Raw genomic sequence first — 16,940 nt, forward strand, 5'->3', positions numbered from 1 at the left:
ACCTTAGGGGACGCTGGGGGGATCGAATTCAGGTTTGTTTTGGATCAGATCACACAAGGTAAATGCCCTACTGCTTGTGCCCCTGATCTGGCCCCTATTTTTTTGTTTGTTTTTGCTTAATTTTTACTTTTATCTATAAAAAGATCAGGTTAATACTTTCTACTTTTCAACATCAGATAAGAAATTTAAACTCCTCAGATGAGAAATTGAAGTGGAAGCATTTTAAGATTCTGAAGAACTCTTCTTATGTTCAAGCATCAAACCTAGCAGACAGATGCAAAGCCAACATTCTACTGACTAAACTCTGGCTTTGACCCCTTAACATGAGTTCTAAAATTTTTTTTGGGGGGGGGCACACTCTGTGGTGCTCAGGGGTTACTCCTGGCTGTCTGCTCAGAAATATCTCCTGGCAGGCACGGGAGACCATATGGGACACCAGAATTCGAACCAACCACCTTTGGTTCTGGATGGCCTGCTTGCAAGGCAAACACCGCTGTGCTATTTCTCCGGGCCCATAAGTTCTAAATTTTAAGGTTCTACATAGTTTCAGCACAGGACATAGGTTAAGAAAGTATTTAGAGCAATTATGGTACTTGATATATACAAAATTAAGACCTGGAGAAAGATAAAGAATGATTAGTTTCAAATCACTTTGTTGGATAATAAAAGAACCAAATCTTTCAGAGACTGTAAATTGAGTTGCAGACATCCCAGTGCAGGGCTATGTCAATCACAAGACCAAGAAAGACATGACTAAAATGGAAAAAATCTCAAAATACTATTGCTTCTTTTGATTTAAGAAATTAGAAGACTGCCAGTAATTTTATTTTTATTTTATTTATTTATTTATTTATTTATTTATATTTGTTTTTTTGGGTCACACCTGGTGGCGCTCAGGCGTCACTTCTGGCTCTATGCTCAGAAATCGCTTCTGGCAGGCTCTGGGGATCATATGGGATGCTGGATTTGAACTACCATCCTTCTGCATGCAAGGCAAATGCCTTACTTCCCTGCTATCTCTCTGGCCCTAGTAATTTTATATATATTTTTCTTTTCTTAGGGGGCCTTCTGGTGGAGACCAGAAGGCCTGCTGGACAAATTTTAAAAGAGCTGTAGCACTGTAATTTTATATTTAAAATTAGTGGCTCAGAAACACTTGGAAAATTTTTTTAGTCCCTTTAAAAAATATGGCTATGGATACTGTCCTTAAATTTATCTCCTTTGAGTGACTCCTTTTTTTTTTTTTTTTTTTTTTTTTTTAAGAAAAGCAGTCAGGGATGTTGTGGAGATAGTACTGTAAATAAGGTTCTTGCCTTGCTAATGGCCTACCCAAAATCAGACCCCCCCATTTCATATGGTCTCCCAAACCTGCCAAAGTGATCCCTGAGTGCAGAACCAGGGGTAACCCCTGAACACCATAGTTTAACCCCAAATCCAAAATAAAAAGAGGAAGAGGAAGATAAAGAAGGAGAAGGAGGAGAAGGGGAAGGAGAAAGAGGAGAAGGGGAAGAAGGAGGAGGAGAAGGAGAAGGAGAAAATAAAAGATAAAAGTAGTAGGGTGGGGCCAGAGAGATAACACAGTGGGTAGGGCATTTACCTTGAAGCCTGCAGACCAGGGTTCATCCCAGGTATCCCATAAGGTCCCTCTCCACCCCACCACACCCTACCCCTCATCCCCCAGTCTGCTAGGAGTGATTTCTGAGTTCAGAGCTAGGAGTAACCCCTGAGTGCTGCTGGTTGTGGCCACTAAACAAGCAAAGAAAAGCAAGGAAATATCAGGGCTAGAGAGCACAGGGTGGCAAATTCCTTGTCTTTCCCGAGGTAGAACTGGGTTTGATCCACAGAAATTGCATATGGTCCTCTGAACACTGAATCAGGAGTAAATCCTGAGAACTGCCAGAAATGGGGGGGGGGGCAAAATATAAAATAAGGCAAAAAAAGAAATATTAATTACATTACCAGTATATGTATAAACATCCTAATAGAAGTTCTCTTTATCTGGGGGCCTAAACTCTTACACTCCTTTTAAATAAACCTGCCCAAGAGTAAAATGAAAAGATTAAGACCCTTTATGTACTTGACTGGGGCAATCAGGAAAAACAAAGGGAGATGATGAAAGTCAGAAAGACTTTGGCAGAGAGGAAGTTCAGTGTTTCTTCCTACAGTTTTGGTGTTGCTCCTTCACTTAGGGTGGGGCAGAATGGCCAAGACTCTCCAAGGGGTGTGGTGGCTGTGACCTTTGCTTTCTTTCTTTCTTTCTTTCTTTCTTTCTTTCTTTCTTTCTTTCTTTCTTTCTTTCTTTCTTTCTTTCTTTCTTTCTTTCTTTCTTTCTTTCTTTCTTTCTTTCTTCTTCTTCCTTCCTTCCTTCCTTCCTTCCTTCCTTCCTTCCTTCCTTCCTTCCTTCCTTCCTTCCTTCCTTCCTTCCTTCCTTCCTTCCTTCCTTCCTTCCTTCCTTTCTTTCTTTCTTTCTTTCTTTCTTTCTTTCTTTCTTTCTTTCTTTCTTTCTCTTTCTTTCTTTCTTCCTTTCTTTCTTCCTTCCTTCCTTCCTTCCTCCTTCCTTCCTTCCTTCTTTCCTTTCTTCCTTCCTTCCTTCCTTCCTTTCCTTCCTTCCTTCCTTCCTTCCTTCCTTTCCTTCCTTTCCTTCCTTTCCTTTCCTTCCTTCCTTCCTTCCTTCCTTCCTTCCTCCTTCCTTCCTTCCTTCCTTCCTTCTTTCCTTTCTTCCTTCCTTCCTTCCTTCCTTCCTTCCTTCCTTCCTTCCTTCCTTCCTTCCTTCCTTCCTTCCTTCCTTCCTTCCTTCCTTCCTTCCTTCCTTCCTTCCTTCCTTCCTTCCTTCCTTTCCTTCCTTTCCTTCCTTCCTTCCTTCCTTCCTTCCTTCCTTCCTTCCTTCCTTCCTTCCTTCCTTCCTTCCTTCCTTCCTTCCTTCCTTCCTTCCTTCCTTCCTTCCTTCCTTCCTTCCTTCCTTCCTTCCTTCCTTCCTTCCTTTTCTCTTTTTTCTCCTATTCTTAAATTTCCCATAGAAGCTTAGGAAAAAAGAAATCCAATTTGTATTCTTGTTTACAATCCCTGTACTCAAGAGCTTTGAATTGTGACTTCAGGGGGGCCGAGGAGAGGCTTAAGGAAGCCTAGCAAGAAGACCCTTGAGTCCCCTCAGACTTAGATCAACCAAGACGCCCAGGGACATGTATGAGCTGTAAGGCCTCAGGCAAATTCCTCTAGGTCTGCACTCAGTTTCCTAGAAGCAATTTCCTGTGATGCTTTGTTGTTTTAGGAGGAAGTGAGGTAAGGATTGGAAAGAGCTGAGGCTGAGGCTGAGGCTACCACCTATGGATGAAAGTTTGCCAAATAGTCCTGAGCCCTCAGAAAGACCAGAGCTCGGTGCAGATTTAAAAAAACCGTCATGGTTCCTGGGAGAAATTTTAGTGATACCTAGACAAAAGACACATTTGTTCTTTTTTTTTTTTTTGGTTTTTGGGCCACACCCGGTAACGCTCAGGGGTTACTCCTGGCTATGCGCTCAGAAGTCGCTCCTGGCTTGGGGGACCATATGGGACGCCGGGGGATCGAACCGCGGTCCGTCTCCTAGGCTAGCGCAGGTAAGGCAGGCACCTTACCTCCAGCGCCACCGCCCGGCCCACATTTGTTCTTTTTAATTAATTTATTTATTGGTTTTTGGGCCACATGCAGCAGTGCAAATGACCTACCCACTGTACTATTGATCCGTCCCTAAATTTAATTTTATTTAGACACTGTAGTTCACAAATTTTTTGACAGGGGCTAGAACAAATTTACAGCTGATTGGGCGTTTGCCTTGCCAACACAGGTTAGATCCCCAGCATCACAAATGATTTCTCCAAGCATATTAAAGTAATCCCTGAGCATCTCTGGGTGTGGATCAAAAATATCCCAAAATGTGAAAATGGCCAAAGAGATAGTACATTGGGTAGGGCATTTACTTTACAAGCAGACCATCAGATTAGATAAACAGCATTTGGTCCCCTGAGCCCTATCAAGTGACACCTGAACATAGGAGTAAGTCCTAAACATAGTTTGAGTGTGACTCCTCAAAGTGAAAAGCCTGAACAGATGTAATGGTACATTTTTGTTATTTCCCTCACTGTTACAATAGTGGTTTTTATGGAGTGTTTATCATTAATATGTCTGTATGTGTGGATGTATGTTTTGGTTATACTTGACAGTGCTCAGGGATTACTCTTAACCAGTTCAGGGGTATAATTGAGCTTGAATTTAGGTCTACCGTGTGCTAGACTAGTACTCAGCCAGTTCTATTGCTCTGACCCTTATACCATTAGTTATTTAAATAAATTACTTATAATGTATAATGTAAATGTAAATGTAAAGTTAAAAATAATCACATAAACCAGGCATTTTCTGTACCTATGCGTCTTTCTCACACCTCTGTACCTTATGTACCTTATTTTTCCCAATTTAGAAATGATGATAATGAAGATAATAATAACATGGCTATGGCTAATAAAACTTTTAAACAGCATTAATGTAAACAAAAGAAATTTAATTGGTTGACTATCAGATCCCACTATCTAAATGAATTTCCCACTCTATTAAAATAACAATGATTCAAACTTCAAAGCAAACTCAGCCCCGTTGTTTATCCTGCCTCTCTCATTACTTTCTGAAGATATTTTTGTTATAGGCTACTAAACTTAATTTTTTTATTCTTTTCAACAAATTTAGCTTCACAGAAAATAGGAATGCTTTAAATCAGTTTTCTACCACATTGCCTAGGTGAAGAAATGTTGAATCCTGATTATGTACACACACATACATACATGGAACATGCGTGAAGACATTAAGTTAAGTTCGGAGGAAACTGGAATACCAAAAAGCTCTAAGCCTAGGGAATTGTAGAGTACTTATGAAAATATGTGGTGCATTTTAAAATGCAGATATCTCTGGCACTAGAGATGTAATCACAGGAATGGAAACTGTCTTAAATAATTCCTTTTAAATTAAATAAATTGTTCAGAAAAATAACATATAAATCCTCGCCAATGTTAGAAACAGTAGTAAGAGGTGGGAAAAAGTCAGATTCGATCAGATTGCAGCCCAAATTTATTAGTATGTGTTCCTGGTTCTAGCCTGAAAAAAATAGCATTCTGCAGATTGAACATAAATTGATTGTCATTAAAGTATCCAATGAGGTGAAAATAAATGAGGCCTGTATTGCCCAAACTATAACCAATTATTGATAGGGAGAGGAACTCTGTTAGAATCACTGTCAAATTACACGAATTATTTTTTCAGTTGTAAGGTCTTTGAATGGATAGTCTTTGAGCTCAAAAGATTTAAAAGCAGTTATGTGGCCAGAGTAATGGCGCAGTAGTAGGGCGTCTGCCTTGCACACGGCTGACCAGGATGAACCTTGGTTCAATCCCCGCCATCCCATATGGTCCCACAAGCCAGGAGCAATTTCTGAGTGCATAGCCAGGAGTAACCTGGTGTGGCTCAAAAACAAAACAAAACAAAACAAAAATGATAAATGAAGTTACAAGAAATAGACCTGCCCTGGCCTTCTTCCTCTCAAAGTTCAAATGCCCTCTTGCAGACCCAAACAGAATGTTTACAGGTGAAAATGTCCCCATGTGTGCATTTGTGAAAAATGCATAAATGTGCCTGTTCTTATTAGTCTTCAACAGTCATTAAACTTTAAAAGCACTAGGCCTTTCAGTTAAACCAGTGCACTATGGCACGATTGTCAAAACATGTCAATAGCATGAAGTAAACTCATTTCATAAGTGGCTGAGCTGAACAACCTGGGCTGACTCTGCCTTGTGCCATGGAGTTCATAATGCATCAACTCACCGACAGCACCCTTGCGCTCATCTCTCAATAGAAGAATGAAGAAACCACCCACCAAGGGCTATGTACAAGAAATTTAAAATTATCTGCATACCCTGAATTAATGAGTTCAGAGCTTCTTCTCCTTTGAACTAGAAAACTATAATCCCTGGCCAAGGACAGTTATGGACTCCTTAAGGAACAAGGAAAACCCCCTGTTCTTCTGCAGCTCTGTCTAATCAAGCTAAATTTTAGGGCGGGTAACATGCGTCAGTGCTCTCTGTTCTGTGAGAGGGGATTAGGGAAGGTTGTGGGGGACCATACTTAGGGAGTACTTAGGGAGTATTTAGGGAGAAAACAAGAGTTGTCCCCCAAGCAAGGCAAGCATCTTTTTGTTTGTTAAGGCAAAGTGTTTTAACCCCTGTACTGAGGCTCTGCTTTTGTACGTTTGAGGGTCACACCCCAAAGTGCTCAGGGTTTATTCTAGGCTTTGTGATTGGGGATCACTCCTATTGAAGATTATAATAAGGTGCAGGGATGGAACCTGGGCAAGCTGTGCGCACTGCACAAGCTCTCTCTCAACGGTATTTTCTCTTCAGCCCCACTTTGGCAAGTTTATTTCTTTTTAGAGCATACTTTTATTTATAATACAGGCAAAATAGCATTCCATTTTCCTTTTATTTTATTTTTTATTTTTAAAACTTTTCTTTTTAAAAAGAACACTCCCCCTTCACCAGTGCAACCTTCCCACCACCAATGGCCCCTCCCCATCTTCCTCCTCCTTGACCCCCTAGGACCTGTAGTTGAGACAGGCACTCTACTCCTCTCACTGATTAACATTGTTGTTGTAGTTGTCAGTGTAGTTATTTCTCTAACTGCATGCACCATTCTTTGTGGTGAGCTTTATATTTGGGCCGTTCCTTCCAGCCCTCGTCTCTATTGTCTTTGGGTATTATTACAATAATGTCTTTTATTTTTTCTGAAAACCCATAGATGAGTGTGTCCATCTCATTTCCTCTGACTTATTTCACTCAGCATAATAGTTTCCATGTCCATCATATATAGGAAAATTTTATGACATCATCTCTCCTGACAGCTGCATAGTATTTCATTGTGTTTATGTACCACAGTTTCTTTAGCCACTCATCTGTTATCGGTCACCTGGGTTGTTTACAGAGACTGGCTATTGTAAATAGCACTGCAATGAATGTAAGTGTGAAGGGGTTTGTTTGTTGTTTTAGTTTTTGGTTTTTGGGTCACACCAGGCAGCGCTCAGGAGTTAATTCTGGCTCTACACTCAGGAATCTCTCCCAGCAGGCTCACGGGACCACATGGGATGCCGGAATTCTAACTACTGTCCTTCTGCATGCTTATTATTTATTACTTATTTTTATTACTGATAAGGATCATTATTTTATTATTTTTTAAATTTTATTCAAGAACTGTGATTTACAATGTAATTAATAGTTAAGTTTTAGGGCAATATTCTAGCACCAATCCCAACACCATTGTCAACTTCCCTTCCTCCCTGGTCCCCTACTTTGGCAGGTACTTTTTTCTGTTTGTTTGTTTGTTTGGTTGGTTTTTTTTTTTGGTTTTTGGGTCACACCTGGCAGCGCTCAGGGGTTACTCCTGACTTCATGCTCAGAAATCGCTGCTGGCAGGCAACCATATGGAATGCCGGGATTCGAACCGATGACCTTCTGCATGAAAGGCAAATGCCTTACCCTCCATGCTATCTCTCCAGCCCCGGCAGGTACTTGTTTTAAGTCTGGTGGTTATAGTTGGAATCTCATGTTTTCAGCTTGTTGACCCTATGGTTTGGATATGTAGCTATGCCACACCCCTATAAAATGATTAACCCATGATCTTTGATCATTATTTTGATATTATTTTCCTTCCTCATCTTCTTACTTCTCTGGCTCTATTTCTCTCCCTTTTTGTCTTTTTCCCTTTACCCTTCGGTTAAAGGTGTCTGAGCAGAGGTGTTAAATACCTGTTCATCATAAGCTTGCTGCTATTCTGTTGTGAATTCAAGGTCCTCCGTGTTATATAAATATTTTATGAGCACTTATATTCTATTTGCTTGCTATGATTCAGTTATGAAAGTGAGGTTCCATATGTAAGGATGGGAAGGTGTGATGTAAAGTTGTCAATAATTTATTTTATTTTTTGTTTGTTTGTTTTCGGGCCACACCTGGTGACTCTCAGGGGTCACTCTTGGCTGTGCACTCAGAAATCATTCCTGGCTTGAGGGACCACATGGGACACCAGGGGGATTGAACCGCGGTTCATCTTAGGTTAGCAAGTGTAAGGCAGACACCCTACTGCTGTGCCACCGCTTTGGCCTGAGATATTTATTTTTCAAATAGTTTTTGAGCACAAGTGGCACTAATCAGGGCTTACTCTTGACTCCGCACTCAGGAATCAAATTGGTGAGCATGGGGGACCATATGGGGTGCCTGGGATTGAACCCAGGTCAGCCGCATGCAAGAACTTTCTCCACTATACTACTGTTCTGGCCCTTAAGTTTGAGATAAATTCAATTGAAATATATTTGTTATTTTTTGACACAAAGAATATTCAATTTCCATGAAATACATTTAGATGATACCACATAGCTGGAGAGGGCTCAACAGGCTTTGCATGCGGGAGGCCTAGGTTTGATTGCCAATACTGAGAGCAACCACCCTTCAAAGACACAGTCAGTACTGAGTCCCTGTGTACCGTAGAGTTTGACCTCTAAACCGGAACTGAATGGCATCACAGTGACCAATGTATGAGCACCACAACAAGATGTGTGTGTGTGTGTGTGTGTGTGTGTGTGTGTGTGTCCTCTGGTTGTGGCAGTGACCTCCACAACCACCAAGGGGCAAGTGTAAAGAGGGGATAAAACTAAATTAAGAAATAAAATACAGAGTACTAAAAAAAAATGATGTATTTCCCTTCAGGAAATTGGAACCAATTATAAAGCATGTAGGGAAACTAGATGATTGACATAATCAATCCTGTGGTTTTATAGGTGTCAACAGGTTCTTTGACCGATTGATTTCTTCAAAGGTACAGATGAAGTCTGGGAGGACTGTTTGCTTTATTTTGTTGTTATGTTGTTATTGGTATTGTTGCATGCTTTTATGGCCATTTTTGCTGGTTTGGGGAGAAGGTGGTTCTACTCATGGTACAATGCTCAGGAAAAATTACTGTGGTGGTGCTGGCGATCAAATCCAGTGCTTCCATGCAAAACATACTCCAGCCCTCTTAAGCTATGTCTACATACATACAACCATGTGTATATGAGTTAGTGTGTGTGTATGTGTGTTTGTGTCTGTGTGTAGAGGTGTGGTTTGGAAGGGGATTCTCATTAAATCCTGGATACAGCATTTTCTGGCTCTGTAATTGGTAGAGACAATTCTCATGAAGAAAAAAAAAAAAAAGACTGGCACAAAATCCCTTGTACTCAATATGATTAACAATGGTCTATATTTGCTACAGTTTTGTTGGCCAAAATTTTCTTCTTTTTCCTACTGTTGTGCTCTGAGCCAGTTGGCTGAGTTGGCTGCTGTTCTTCTCCCCTGAGGTGGATAAAATAACTAACTACAGTGATGTGGTGATATCTTCATGAAAATAGTCTTATGAGATGATAAGGGCTTCAACTGAATGGAGTGTTGGAATAGAGTAATTTTATATTTTTTTAAAAATTTAGGGAAAATTAGTCGATTAAAACACTGTAACGTGCATTTTTAAAGGGTAAATTTAATGTGAGTATAGAAACACTTAACCTGTAAAACTAAGTCATAAATTTCCAAATAAAGATGATTTTTTACTAAGGATAAACACCATTAAAACAATCTGAATTATGTAAACTATCAATGATATAATAATTATGGGAAAGAATGAGATCATACCCCAGACAAATTAAACAGCTTGTGAATTTTTATTGCATATTGATGTGTGTATTGAATAATATGTGGTTCAACTACTATAGAAGCGTAGAAGGAATCATTCATTGTTTGTAAGATCCTCCTAGCTTCAATTTCCTTTCTTTATATCCTATTTAATTTTTTTTAGTTTATTATAACTTATAACTAAAAACTTAGGATATGCTTGTGCTTTGCTGAAGAATCTTAAATAATTTTATAAACAGTAAAATTACAAAGGAACATATTTAAATGTTTTTCCATAATATAATTACCACTATTTCAAGTACTGAATTACACAAATAAAACAACATAGAAGCCTTTTATCTTAAGCTACTCACACTTTCTTGATTTAAATACAGGTCATGGCTGGAGAGACAGAGAGCTCAGTAGGCTGACCACATATTTTACACACATGAGCTCTAGGTTTGATCCCAGCATTGCAGGTGTACAGAGCACCATGCAGACAGCAGCCCCGAGCACTACTGGGTGTGGCCAAACACCCCAAAGACAAAAAAGAACAAGTTAAGTTATGGAGCTTTTAAAATGTATTCATGAATCATTCCACAAATCTTTACTGAGCACCTACTGTACGCCAAGCACTGATGGGTGAATAACAACTACAAAAAAAGAGATCAGTCTTTGTGCGCTCATAACATAGTAACGTGCACCTAACTGAGAAGAATAGAAACCAAATAACTGTCCGTTAAAATAAGAAATGTTATTTCACACAGCAGGCAGGGAGCTTACCTTGCATGTAGCTGACTTGAAATCTGTCATCAGCTTCTCAAAGAATACCCTAAACTGGCCAGGAATGACCCCTAAACACAAAGCCAGGACTAGGCTCTAAACAATGTTGAGTGTGTGGCCCCAAAACAACACAAAAACAACAAAATCTCACACTACCATCTACCCCTCCACCCCCACAAAAAGGAATAAAAGAGAAAAGAGAATAACTTCTCTGTGTACGTTCAATACAAACAGAATATAAAATTTCAACCAAAATGTAAGGTAATTTTATTCTAGTTAATAGTGTTTTTGTTTTGTTTTGTTTTGGAGCAATGGTTAACCACATTCAAGGCAAGTGCCTGCTGTACTATATAGTGTAACCCCTGGTGCTTTTATGGTGCTTTAAAATCAACTTTTTTTTTTTTTTTTTTTTTTTTTTTTTTTTTGTGGTTTTTGGGTCACACCCGGCAGTGCTCAGGGGTTACTCCTGGCTCCATGCTCAGAAATTGCTCCTGGCAGGCACGGGGGACCATATGGGATGCCGGGATTCGAACCGATGACCTTCTGCATGAAAGGCAAACGCCTTACCTCCATGCTATCTCTCCGGCCCCTAAAATCAACTTTTAAAAGTAGAAGTCGGGGGCGGAATGATAGCACAGTGGGTAGGGTGTTTGTCTGGCACACAGTTGACCTAGATTTGATCCCTGGCATCCCATTTGGTCCCTTAAATCTGCAAGGTTTGCGTAATCTCTGAGTACAGAGCCAGGACTAAACCCTGAGCACTGCTGGGTGTAGCCTAACCCCTCCCCCCAAAAAATAAAGTAGAAGTGGGAAGTATTCAATTTAAATTAGAAACGTGAGGGGCCAGAGAGATAGCACAGCGTCGTTTGCCTTGCAAGCAGCCCATCCAGGACCTGAGGTGGTTGGTTCAAATCCCAGCGTCCCATATGATCCCCCGTGCCTGCCAAGATCTATTTCTGAGCAGACAGCCAGGAGTAAGCCCTGAGCACCGCCGGGTGTGCACCCCCCAAAAAAAATTAGAAATGTGAATTTGATTTTTATTTCGCAACTTTTTTCATGGATTAACTATACGATATTAAATAAATTCAGAGGATGTCTCTCAATTGCAGAGTACATGCTACATGTGCCTGAAGATCTGAGTTGGATTCCCCCAAGTCATAAAATGTCACATGGAATGATGGCTAGATCGGTGAGTTGTGTATATAAAAACATGTCTATGTATAGCATTTAGGCACATGTTTTATTTTATGTCATTTCTGCTGAGCCAGGAGAAAGCCCTGAGCACAGCCAAGTGTGGGGCCCCAAACCAAAATAAATAAATAAATAAATAAATAAATAAATAAATAAATAAATAAATAAATAAATAAACAAATAAATCACTACCCTTCTCCACATAACCAAAAAAAAAAAAAGAAAACAGAAAACAAATAAATAAACCACATGACTATCTGAACACATAGGGATAGTAAATAAATATAAAAATAACTCTGGTGGGGCTGGAGCAATAGTGCAGCGGTAGGACATTTGTCTTGCACGTGGCTGACCCAGGACAGACCTAGGTTTGATTCCCAGCATCCCATATGTTTCCCCAAGCCAGGAGTGATTTCTAAGCAAATAACCAGGATTAACCCCTGAGGTCACCGGGTGTGGACCAAAAACAAAAACAAAACAAACAAAGTGGTTGACCCAGCTTTAATCCCAGCACCCTATATGGAACCCTGAGAACTACCAGGAGTAATCGCTGAGCAGAGCCAGGAGAATGCCTTGAGCACCATTAGGTAAAGGTCCCAAATAAAAACCAAAACAAAACCCTACAAAAATAAATCAATCATACTGAACCAATTGTTTCATTCAAAGCAGTAATTACAATTTATTTTCAGTTTATTTTACAAATGTCTTATTTTGAAAAATAGTCTGCGTAGTAACTTAAGATAAAGTCTCCTAGGGGCCAGAGCAGTGCCACAAGTGGTAAGGCGTCTGCCTTGCACGGCTAACTTAGGATGGACAGTGGTGTCCCATATGGTTCCCCAAGCCAGGAGAGATTTCTGAGCGCATGCCAACAGTAACCCCTGAGTGTCACCGGGTGTGGCCCAAAAATAAACAAACAAAAAAATAGTCTTCTAATGGTTAAGATATTTATACCATAATGAGTCTGTACTAGATATATGTGACTCCACTACTATAGAATAACATACACATCTAAGATCTAATCTTTTATTTGTAGCCCAAATTCCAAAATACAATCATAAACAACAAAGTGGTAAGATATTTGGCATTAAACTTGTTCACACAAACTCACAAAGTTAACCACACTGCAAAATCACACAGCAAAGGAGAAACTGCAAATATTGGCTAAATTGAAAATTTGTTAGAAAGTAGTGAGTGCCTGCCATTTTTTTATGTTTATCATATTCTATTTCACACGTCATAAACAATTTTTGTTCAGAATAGGGAATATGGTAGCTTGGGAGTTTTATCAACCTAAGATAACAGGAGGTTGTTTTCGAGGTATAATAAATCACAGCTTGAGAAGCATTTAAACTTTAAGATCCATATGAAAGAGATTTTAAGAGTGTTAATTAAGTACTGTTAACATTTTGTATAGAAATTCCTTTTGTGAGAGGCGAACCACCTCTCTAATAAAGTAAAAAGCACTCATCTGAAATCTGTATCAAAAACTGCTTTTCTTTTCTTTTTCAGTCTGGGTTTAAAGGAAAACAAAAGGCACCTTTAGGATACATTCCCGGAAAAGTAAACTGGCAACTGGAAAGAACTGTTTTCTACAAATAATAAAAATTTAATGCTGTTATTAAAAAAAAGTGTAAGAAAAAATGGCTAGGAATGATTTTATAGTTTAACACATTTGCGTGTCTATTATTTTTCAAACTAATGATTTCTCTCGGGGGCTAATTTTTCTATACTTTCTTTGAAAAATGTATTTTCAACTTTTGTTGTATTCCCCCCTCCCCCCAAGGGACATCAAGCCAAAAAATATTCTTAAAGGTAGAGTAACCTGATCTCTTGGGAGTGGCAGATAGGTGATATAATAAGAATCTCTGTCTCTTCACATTGGTTTAGGAAAGTATATCCACAATGTCTCTTGTTTTGAATGCTACGTCATTAATAACACCTCAAAACTGATGTAACCAAGTATTTGTGTACTTACCCTGCTTTCAGTTAATCCTTGCCCTCTGACCACACATATCAATCGACTCTTCCCTTTTAATTCAATATGTTTTCTTAGATTTTACAATGCAACAATCACTTTGTGCTCCAGCTGACTTTTATTATTATTATATGCTTGAAATAAAGGGTTAGTAGATAATGCAGGAAAAAACATCCCAGAGGAGACTTTTAAAAGGGATGGTAAATGGGATCAAGGAATGCCTGAAACATTCTGCATCAGTCCAAGAAAGTAGATTCTTCAGATGCTGTTTCCAGAATTTATAACAATTCATATTTGGTGATAGATTCTTGTTAATGTAAAACCCAATCAAGTGAAAAGATGGATGGGCATTAAAAAATTAATGAGAATAATGATTTCTCCCCTCAGAAGATGCTCTGAATTTTGTAGATTCATAAAATATGATTTAAGTTTATGCTTTGGTGTTGTGCATAGAGCTCAGAAGTACAGAAACTCTTTTGATTTTCTGCAATCTACTTTCATCAGTTTTGAAGCTTAACATTTCTATTGTCATTTCACACCTACATTGGTACACTTACAGAAGAAAAATAATATATATTTTTACTTTCCCTATTTTATACATTAAAATTGTGGATTTTAATTTTTAATATGCTTTTAAAAGACACTATTTTTTAAGATTCATTCCCATTCTGATGTCAATTTATATAAAAATGAATAAAGATGAGTTTGTAGTTCATGAATTCACATTATAATTTTTAACTTGGGGGACAGAAGAAACAATTCACTGAATCAGAACATCAAAGATGGCTTGATTCCTTAAGGAAAATGTAAGTGAGCTTTACTATAATTCCTACACAAAGGAGTTGTAATAAGCGTATTAAAATTTTTATATTTTGAGAGCATAATATTGCTAAGATTGGGCACTAGCAAAAAATTCAGAGCTGCGCGGCAGAACTCGCTACAAAATGTACAAGTTGTTAAAATTTGAGATTCAAATTAAGATCATCAAAATATCAAATACCAAGATAACATTACAATTCATTAATCCATTATAATTCATTAGTCAAATGTCCCAAGGTTAGGGCAGAATGTACAATGAGTGTATTCTGGAAATGGATTAGTAAAAATTAGTAGTCTAAAAAGACTTCAGAATTTGAAACTCCAGCTGGGTTTAAAAGGATGGGAGGAGAGGAGGGGTGACTCTTAAATATCTGCAGCACTTCTTTGCAAAATAAAATCTGCGAATGTCTCCTATATCAGACAGACTTGTACTGTACTGCCGTAAAACATATTCTTTTCCTTTGTGAAGAAGAGATTTAAAAACTTACACATAGGACATTTTGTATTGATTTTGGCCAGTTGGGAGAAAAAGCATACTTCAGAGCAGGATTTCCAATTGTGGCACTCAATACAATAACATTTGCAGTGCTGGCACCACTCCATAATCATTTGCAAAGATTTAATTTGACTTATCACTGCAAGCCATTATCTGATCATAGTTGACCTACATATTAACATTTTCATCATGATTCAAGACCCCCCCCCCCTTTTTGGTGGAAATTCCGTGCAAACAAATGGTCAGTCCCAGCTCACCAAGGGATTATTTATTTACTCTGCACATATCTGGAATTCTTTCACCCCCTTTTCCCCTTCCAAGGATTGATATTAATATTTAGGAGTGGGGTTGGGAAAGTAGATTCCCAAGCCCAAACCCAACCCAACAACTTAAACCCAACATAAAAGCCATGATGAGCTACATAGAATAGCTCTTCATGGTCCATGATGGCATTTTGTTTTTTGGCATTTTGGGGGCATTTTTTATTTTCCAAGAAGTAGAAAAACAAAGGGGGAGGGCAAAAAAAATAAAGTAAAAAGATAATTGTTTTCTCTGAGGCTGTCATCTAATGCTCTAGCAAACAACAGTCAGTGTGCAGATCAGCTCAACAGAAGGGGATTAGAGCAGGCGAGCTGAGAATGGCTGAGCTTCCAGCAGCAGGAGCAGAGCTGTCATGGCAGCCAGAGAGGGGACCAGGGGTGGCCTCAGTGATGCTCCAGATGGCCAGGGGAAAGTGCTCCTCTTGGGTGACTGCGGGGCACATGGGCTGGCCTGGGAGCAGGCGGTCTGGGAAGGCTTCAGCACCAAGGCCAGGCGGCTGGAGAGGGTGAGGCCTGGAGGGAGGGAAGGAGGAGGGAAACCCTGCGCCCTGGTGCGCACCCCTACCAGCCCCGGCCAGCCCACTGTTAACATATACTTGACCTTCATGCCCCCCTCTCCTGAGCCACACAGATGCCTCCCACCTCCAGACTCCCATCAATCGCCTCTTCCATTCTCCTCCTCCCCCTCCTCCTCCCTCCCCTCTTCCTCATCTCCCTCCTCCTCCCTCCTCCTTTTACTCCTCTTCCTCCTCCATTTCCTCTCCCTCCTCCTCCTCCCTCCTCCTTTTACTCCTCTTCCTCCTCCATTTCCTCTCCCTCCTCCTCCTTCCTCCTCCTTTTTCTCCTCTTCCTCTCCCTCCTCCCTCCTCCTTTTCCTCTTCTTCCTCCTCTTCTTCGTACTCCCTCCTCTTCTTTCTCTCTCTCCTCTTCCTTCTCCCTCTTCTTTTCCCCCTCCTCCCCCTCCTCCTCCTCTTCCTCCCTCTTCTTTTCCTCCTCCTCCCTCTCCTCCCCCTCCTCTTCCTTCTCCTTCCTCCTCTTCCTCCTCCCTCCTTTTCTTCCTCTTCCTCTCCCTCCTCCTCTTCGTCCTCCTCTCCCTCTCTCCCCCTCCTCTCCTCCTCTTTCTCCCCCTCCACCCCTCCTCCTCCTCCTCCTCCTCCTCCTCTCCCTCCTCCTCCCTCCCACTCTTCCTTATCTCCCTCCTCCTTCCTCCCCCTCCTCCTTGCACCTGGGAGCCGGGAGCGCCCGCTGCACCAGCCCCGGGGCGCGGGTGTGTGTGTGATGCGCGCGCCTTGGGAGCGGGCCTTGGGTGCGGGCGGGCAGGGCGGGCGCAGTGAGTCGGTGCGCTCCTGCTCCCCGGCGGCCACCCGGCTGCCCTGCACATCCAGCGCGCCTCCTTGCCTGCCCGACAGCGGAGCAGGGCGGGCGAGACGCAGGCAGAGACACAGGCAGAGGCAGAGGCAGAGGAGGCAGACGCAGACACCCATGCCTGCGCCTGTGCTGTGACAGCGTGGCCATCCCCTGCGCCAGCCCCCCACACCCCCATTTGTCTGCCACCCACCGCAACTAGCAGCGACTGAGAGAGAGAGAGAAGAAGCCTCCGAGGAAAGGAGAGAGGAAAGGAAGGAAGGAAGGCTGGACGAGGAGGAAGGAAGGAA

At 40.8% G+C, this 16,940-nt stretch overlaps 1 non-coding gene across 1 annotated transcript; it reads right to left on the reverse strand.

The window, feature by feature from the left end:
* Nucleotides 1-1,059: 1,059 nt before the first annotated feature.
* LOC126021003 (U7 small nuclear RNA) lies at nucleotides 1,060-1,121 on the reverse strand. Its single transcript, XR_007499631.1, has one exon. It is a non-coding gene; the product is annotated as a U7 small nuclear RNA (small nuclear RNA).
* Between the last annotated feature and the right edge of the window lie 15,819 nt (nucleotides 1,122-16,940).

This window comes from Suncus etruscus, chromosome 10, assembly GCF_024139225.1.
Source record: "Suncus etruscus isolate mSunEtr1 chromosome 10, mSunEtr1.pri.cur, whole genome shotgun sequence".
Taxonomy (NCBI): Eukaryota; Metazoa; Chordata; class Mammalia; order Eulipotyphla; family Soricidae; genus Suncus; species Suncus etruscus.